Here is a 6987-nt window from a genome sequence, read left to right on the forward strand (position 1 = left end):
TTCGTGCAACAACCCCAAACTTTTTCAAGATACATAAAATGGACACGTATTTCTTTAGAATATTTTGTGTTTTTTCTCTGACAGTTATAATTCTTACTAAATGTTGTCTTATACAGTGACAATTCTAACCACTTTTTATCTTTTCTTTATGAGCTGTTTAACAAGGAATTTTGGTGAAAGAGTCCCCCAGTTTAATGCTTATGATTGAACCATATCATGGGAATCAGTTGGACTTGTTCTTATGGCCCCCATATGTGCCAATAACACCACGTGGCATTGCTCCTTTTTTGCATAGGCACATTAAAATGGGAAAATACTATACATACAAATAAGATCCTATCTAATAGAGATTGGAACACACAAATCTTGTAGTGCAAAGGGACCTTACACCCTGAACATTGACATAACGACCTGGCACAGACTTCAGAAGAAAGGGCATTTTCCATTCACCCCTGAACCATGGAAGCCGTCCACGAAACATCCAGGCTTGTCTATAACATCACCTGGAAGTAATCCTCTACCACGGAAGACCCTACACTGCTCAGACATTGACCTGCTCAAAAGAGACTTCCCTTAACACTGAGAAGACTTAACAACAACAACAACAACCTGCTTACAGGACAGGGCTCCCTGCATTGCCCTTTGATTGTGAGGTGAAAGGAGAGGATGCTCCACATCCTGACTTCAATGTAGGATATGCAGATTCCAGGATCTTTAATACAGAAACATGATACCAACAACAGAGACTGTGTGAAAAATAAAAGTGGGTTGGCACTACAGACAATGTCTTGGATTGGACGATCTAGCTTGCCTGGAGCCTAGAGTTGGTCTTGTGCTAGGAAACTTCAGGAGTTGGTTCTCTTTGTATTTAGGCTAAGGTTATTCCTTTCCTGTCCCTCATATTTTGGTGGGCCTATGCAAACAACAATTGCCACTCTAACACCATTTTTACTGTGCTCCTTTAACTCTAATCTTTAAAAAGAACCCACTTAAAATTTGAGGTTAACTTAAGCTAATATGCATGTACATGGAAATGTAGAAAAATACTATGCCTGTAATGTTTAAGGAGTTACGTAAGTTTTATGGCTTTAGATTGCCTTGTGTGCTGTTAAGAAATATAATGTGTTACAATCTGGGGACTTGAGGGACAAAGTAATTGTACATGGATTCTGTCTTATTTATCTTAATGTTCTTTGGCTGAAATCTCAAAGTTAAGATATCAGCAAGGGGACTTCTGAGAATTATGTTATGGGTGATTGTCCTTCCACTGTAACTTTACCTTGTCCTCTTTCTTTGCATCTTTGTTCTCATAATTAAAAAAAAAAAAGGGTCTGTGGAAGGCGAGGGTTGGTTGGCTGGAACTGAGGCTAAGACCTTGGACTTCAGTCTTGTCCACCGAATAAAGCTAATATTTACACACACACACACACACACACACACACACACACACACACACACACTCATCAAACTTGGAGCCAGAGAGCGAACTCTGGCCTGGGAGTTTCCTGAGTACTGTAAGGTGTAATTCTTGAGCACAGAATCAGGAGTAACCCTGAGCTTCTCCAACTATGGTCCAAAACCTAAAAAATTAAAACAAAACAACCCCCCCCAACAAACAAACACCCATCAAACTCAGGATCACCATGTTCTCTGGTCCCTAATTAGAATCTTGCCCACACGGTGTGATAATGTCTGCCTGGGCAGTGCTTCTGACTATCCATGCCTGACCATCTTTCTTTCCTATGCTCAAAACTGCATAGTTGATTCCATTTTCTTGTTCCTGTTTCCCAAGAATGTTGCTGACCAAGTTGTGCTGATAAATTCTATTGGATTTGTGCATTCTATCTCTTAGCAACAAAGCATAGCATTCAAAATATTTGCAAATGCCTCTGCCTCAGAGCAAAAGAAGGGATCTAGAAGGCAGTAGCAATATAAATGAATAACTTTGCTGTGAGCTGATCATCACTGAAGCAGAATATGAGCTGGAGGTTTATTACTACTAGCTGTTCTACTTTTGCATATGATTAGATTTTTTTCTTACTAAAAAAGTTAAAGCACCAATTCCCTACATAAACCCATAATGAAGATAGAAATGTTTTTATGGTTGAACTCTACACATGTAATTTATGTAATTTGTCCATTTTTAAATACAATGAATTTCTTCTTAGTAAGCAGGCTAGACAGTACAATGAAGAAAACAATGCAGTTGGGCTGGAGAGATAGCATGGAGGTAGGGTGTTTGCCTTGCATTCAGAAGAATGGTGGTTTGAATCCTGGCATCCCATATGGTCCCCCGAACCTGCCAGGAGTGATTTCTGAACACAGAGCAAGGAGTAACCCCTGAGCACTGCCGGGTGTGACCCAAAACCCCCCAAAAAATAAAATAAAAGAAAACAATGCAGTTTTCCATTTGGCTGATTAGATCAGTTTAAAAGAAACTGTCAGTCTCTTCAATAAATGGTGTTGGAATAACTGGATAACCTGTTATACTAATTGTTATAATAGTTATAATATATTACAATATATTATATACATAAAATAATATATTCTAACAGTTATAATAACCTGTAAGAAACTAAAGATTGATCCATACATCACAGCCTACACAAAAATCAACTCAAAATGGATTAAAGACCTGGAAATCAAGACAAAAATGGAGGTGTAGGGAGGACAATTTGGTGATGGGAATCCCCCCTGATTTTATGTAAATATGTACCTAAAATATTATTGTCAACAATATGTAAGCCACTATGATCAAAATAAAAATTATAAAAAAAAAGACCTGGAAATCAGACCTGAATCTATAAAGTTCATTGAGGGAAAAATAGGCAGAACACTACAAGACTTATACCTCATAAAAGTCTTTGATGATGTAATGCCAATGGCAAGAGTAATAGCATCAGACTTAAATAAATGGGGCTACATGAAACTAAAGAGTTTCTGTATGGCTAAAGAAACACTGGCCAAAACTAAAAGACAGTTAATAGAATGCCTAAAAATGTTCACACTCGACACATCAGATAAAGAATTGATATCTTATATATACAAAGCACTCAGAAAATTGAACCCCACAAACCAAATAAAGCCATAGAAAAATGGGGAGAAGAAATGAATAGACATTTTCCAAGGAAGACCGACAGATGGCCAAGAGACATATGAAAACATGTTCACCATCACTCATCATTAGGGAATCCTAATCAAGACAACAATGAGGTACCACCTCACACCACTGAGGATGGCACACATCAAAAATAATGGGGCCAATCTCTGTTGGCGGGGATGTGGTAAGAAAGGAACTCTCATCCACTGCTGGAGGGAATGCTGCCTGGTCCAACCCCTATGAAAACCAGTATGTAGGGTTCTCATTATACTCAGTATTGAGCTTCTATATGACCCAGCAATTGCACTCCTGGGTATCTACCCCCAAGATGGAAGAATATTTATTCCAAAGTATGTATGTACTCTACTATTTATTGCAGCACTCAGCACAATAGTCAAAAATTGGAACCAACCTCGATGTCCAACAATAGATGAATGGATCATGAAGATGTGGTATTTGTACACAATGGAATACTACATAGCAGTTAGAAATGATACAATCAAGGACTCTGCAGCAAATGGATGGATCTTGAAAATATTATGTTAAATGAAGTAAGCCAGAAGAAGGAGGATAAATACAGAATGATAGCACTTCTTTGAGGTATTTAGAATAGATACCACAGCTACATATAGTAATCCATGAACAAATATACAGGTCGAAAGAGTAAAAACTCCAAACACCATAGGTGCCAGTATTTAATGAGGAGAATGTTCAAATGAAGTGGAAGAAGGACAACACAAAGACACGATTACTCATTATAACCTAAAGAAACCAGCAACGATGGAAACAGCAGTTTTGACTGAACAGGACCCAAAGCATATGATCATAGAGACCACTGGAACAGTCAATGGCGCACCATCAACTTACATTACAGGTCCCACTCATCAAACACGTTGTGGCAAATATCTACTTTTTTTTTCTAATTTTTCTATCTCTCTTCTTCCCACAACTTCTTTTCTCCCTCTCTTCTTTATTCCTCTTCATCAACTCAATCTATGTTTAAAAAAAAAAAGGCTCTTGCTGTCAGTTGCTCCCTAGGAAAGGTCCCTTTATACTTAAGATGCAGCACAAGAGAGTACATAGGGTAACCACATCCACTAGTCCTCACTGCCAAATTGCTTAGTACTCTAGATGTGAAATACGTTCTTAGCCTAAAAAGCTCCAGCCACTATAATTCTGAAACCTTCATTTAGCAAAGATCACACCTGTAGTGAAGAAGAGCCTTGAAAGGGGAAAACCCTCCAATAGCAATGCACTGATCAAATCCTCTTTAACTTACATTTACCTTTTTTACTTATTCTTCTTTTCTCTTCTCTCTTATCTACTGTCCCACCCTCTTTTCTCTCCTTAGCCATACCACAACCAATTATTTATCTTTTCTTTACTCAATCATACCTTAAAAGCTCAGAACCAGCCTATGAGTGAGGGTCAGGCCTCCAACAACAAACTAATAATAGAACACTAATATCTGTCTTTAAGTTGGCATGAGTTTGTAGACAGTGGACTTCTCACTTATTGCCAAACCCAAAATGCAAACAAGCCATGCTTAAGATATATATAGCCCCTCTTATATATTATTCTTCCTCCCCACTTCAGAAATTCTTCTAACCTCTCATCCCCCAATCCTGATCCATTATCCTTCCCTGTCTAACCCTCCTTACCCTCAGTTATTAACCCATTAGGTACCTAGACCACCTCCTGCTCCAATAAACCACCATCAAGATCCCAAACCAAAAGGGTACCTTCCCAGCCCCACATCACATGCCTTGGCAAGAAATTACAACTGACAGACCTGTTGGTTCATGCTTTACGGCCCCTCTTCTTACCCTCCTAATCGTGGACTGTTGCATGCTCTGATTCAGCTCCAGAAAAATACCCAGCCCAAGGACACTTCCCTCATGGCTACAAATAATACTCAACAAGACATAATGTGTGATGAAAAAAATGCCCTGGACTCCACCCCCCAGAAGAATATCTCAAAAGACTCACTGGGGAAGCCTATATTTCTCTTATGTGTTTAATACATCTATAACAATACCTCCTAGTCTGTTTATCCCCAAAAGTAAGTTAGCCTCATGAACAGCATTTTTCTTTAATGCCTCTTTTAAATGTATTTTTTCATTTCTTTCTTCTATTATATATATAAAACTAGGGCACAGAGATAGTGCAGACTATCATTCTTGCCTCCAAATCCACCAGCAATATAATATGTCATCATATCCTTTTGCATTGACACTCTAAATAAAGGGAAATATTATGCATAGAATCAAGCTCTTATCTATTAGGGATAAGAACAAATACTTTTTATAATGCAGTTGCCTCCCACCTTGAGCTTGCATCATGTGGACCCAACTTAGACACCAGGCGTTTGGACAGCGACCATCGATTCCAGAACCCCAGATTCCAGAAGTGGAACACAGGTTCCAGCAAAAGCACGAGGAACCAAACTCCTCCCGGGGAAACTCCTAATACCGGCCCTGCACCAACTTGTACCCGTTTTTTTATGCTGAATTTTCAATTTCATTTTTTTAATTAATACCTTTAAACACCTTGATTGCAAAAATGATTGTACTTAAGTTTCAGTCATATAAAGAACAACCCCCCACTTCACCGGTGCAACAGTTTTAACATGATATCCTGACATGAGGAAACGGCAACAACTTGAGCTAAGAGAGGGCTGCCCTATCTCACCACCTAACGGTATGATAAAATTGAGAGACATGTCATCCTTTGCCCATAAGCAAAAACCAAAATTACTATTCAAAGAAGACTGAATTCAACAAACATGGTCTGGACAGAATCTGTCGAGGGACCTAGCCTAGGCCTCGGCCTAGAATTTGTACAAAAACCAAGATCCCTAATTCCAGAGATCTGACTTTAACAACTGTGACCGAGCAGAAATTCTGGAATCATGCTGAAAGACTATACCCTAGGCTCTTTCCTAGATCTGAACAAAAACCAAGACCACTAATTACAGAAGACTGATCACAACAACAGTGATGGGACAGAACTACTAGAACCATAAAGAAAAAAACCTCCCCTAGCCTTCACCCTATGTCCTATGCAAATAACAAGAGCTCTAGCTACAAAGGCTGGATGGCATCACTCACATCTGAGTGGAAAGTTTCCAGGCAGGATAAAAAGACGCTGGAGTGTTGTAAATGAGTAAATACGGAGCCTGTAGGTGCTCCCATGGCAGTATGCTTCAAGGGTGGAGAAACCCTGTATCTCTTAGGGAATTCCCGTTTTAATTTCCCCAATAGTTACTGTGCCTATGCAAAAAAAAAAAAAAAAAAAAAAAAAAAAAAAAGGAAGAAACACAACCCTTTTCTAAGAAGTTGCTGGTCTGTTTTATTTATTTTTGTTATTTATTTTTTTTTAGTTGTTAGCTTTTTGTTGTTGTTGTTGTTGTTGCTGTTGCTGTTTTTTGTTTTTGTTTTTTTTGCTGTAGCTGTTGTTTTTAGTTTTATTCTTTTTGTACTTTTGTTGTTATTCCCTTATTGTTTTTGTGTTGTTTGTTACCTTTTTCTTCTTTTTTCCCTTCCTTCTTCTAAACAGATATTTATAACATCTAGACAGGCACTTCCTATTTTTTCTCTTTTTTGTTTGCCTCCCCCCTCCCCATGGTACCAGGACCAGACAGTCATATGCTCATTAAATTAGACTTGAATACCAAATCCAAAGTCAATGACAACAGGATTAATACCCAATCTACAACAAGCTGTACAAGTGGGAAACAGTTCCTATAGCATTAAGGGGAGTAAAAGAGGGAGATGTGGGATGCATGCTGGGAACAGGACGGAGGGAGGACAACACTGGTGGTGGGAATGCCCCTCATTTATTGTCACTATTGCCTTAAGTATTACTGTGAAAGATTTGTAATTCAC

The sequence above is a fragment of the Suncus etruscus genome, chromosome 6, assembly GCF_024139225.1.
Source record: "Suncus etruscus isolate mSunEtr1 chromosome 6, mSunEtr1.pri.cur, whole genome shotgun sequence".
Classification (NCBI taxonomy): domain Eukaryota; kingdom Metazoa; phylum Chordata; class Mammalia; order Eulipotyphla; family Soricidae; genus Suncus; species Suncus etruscus.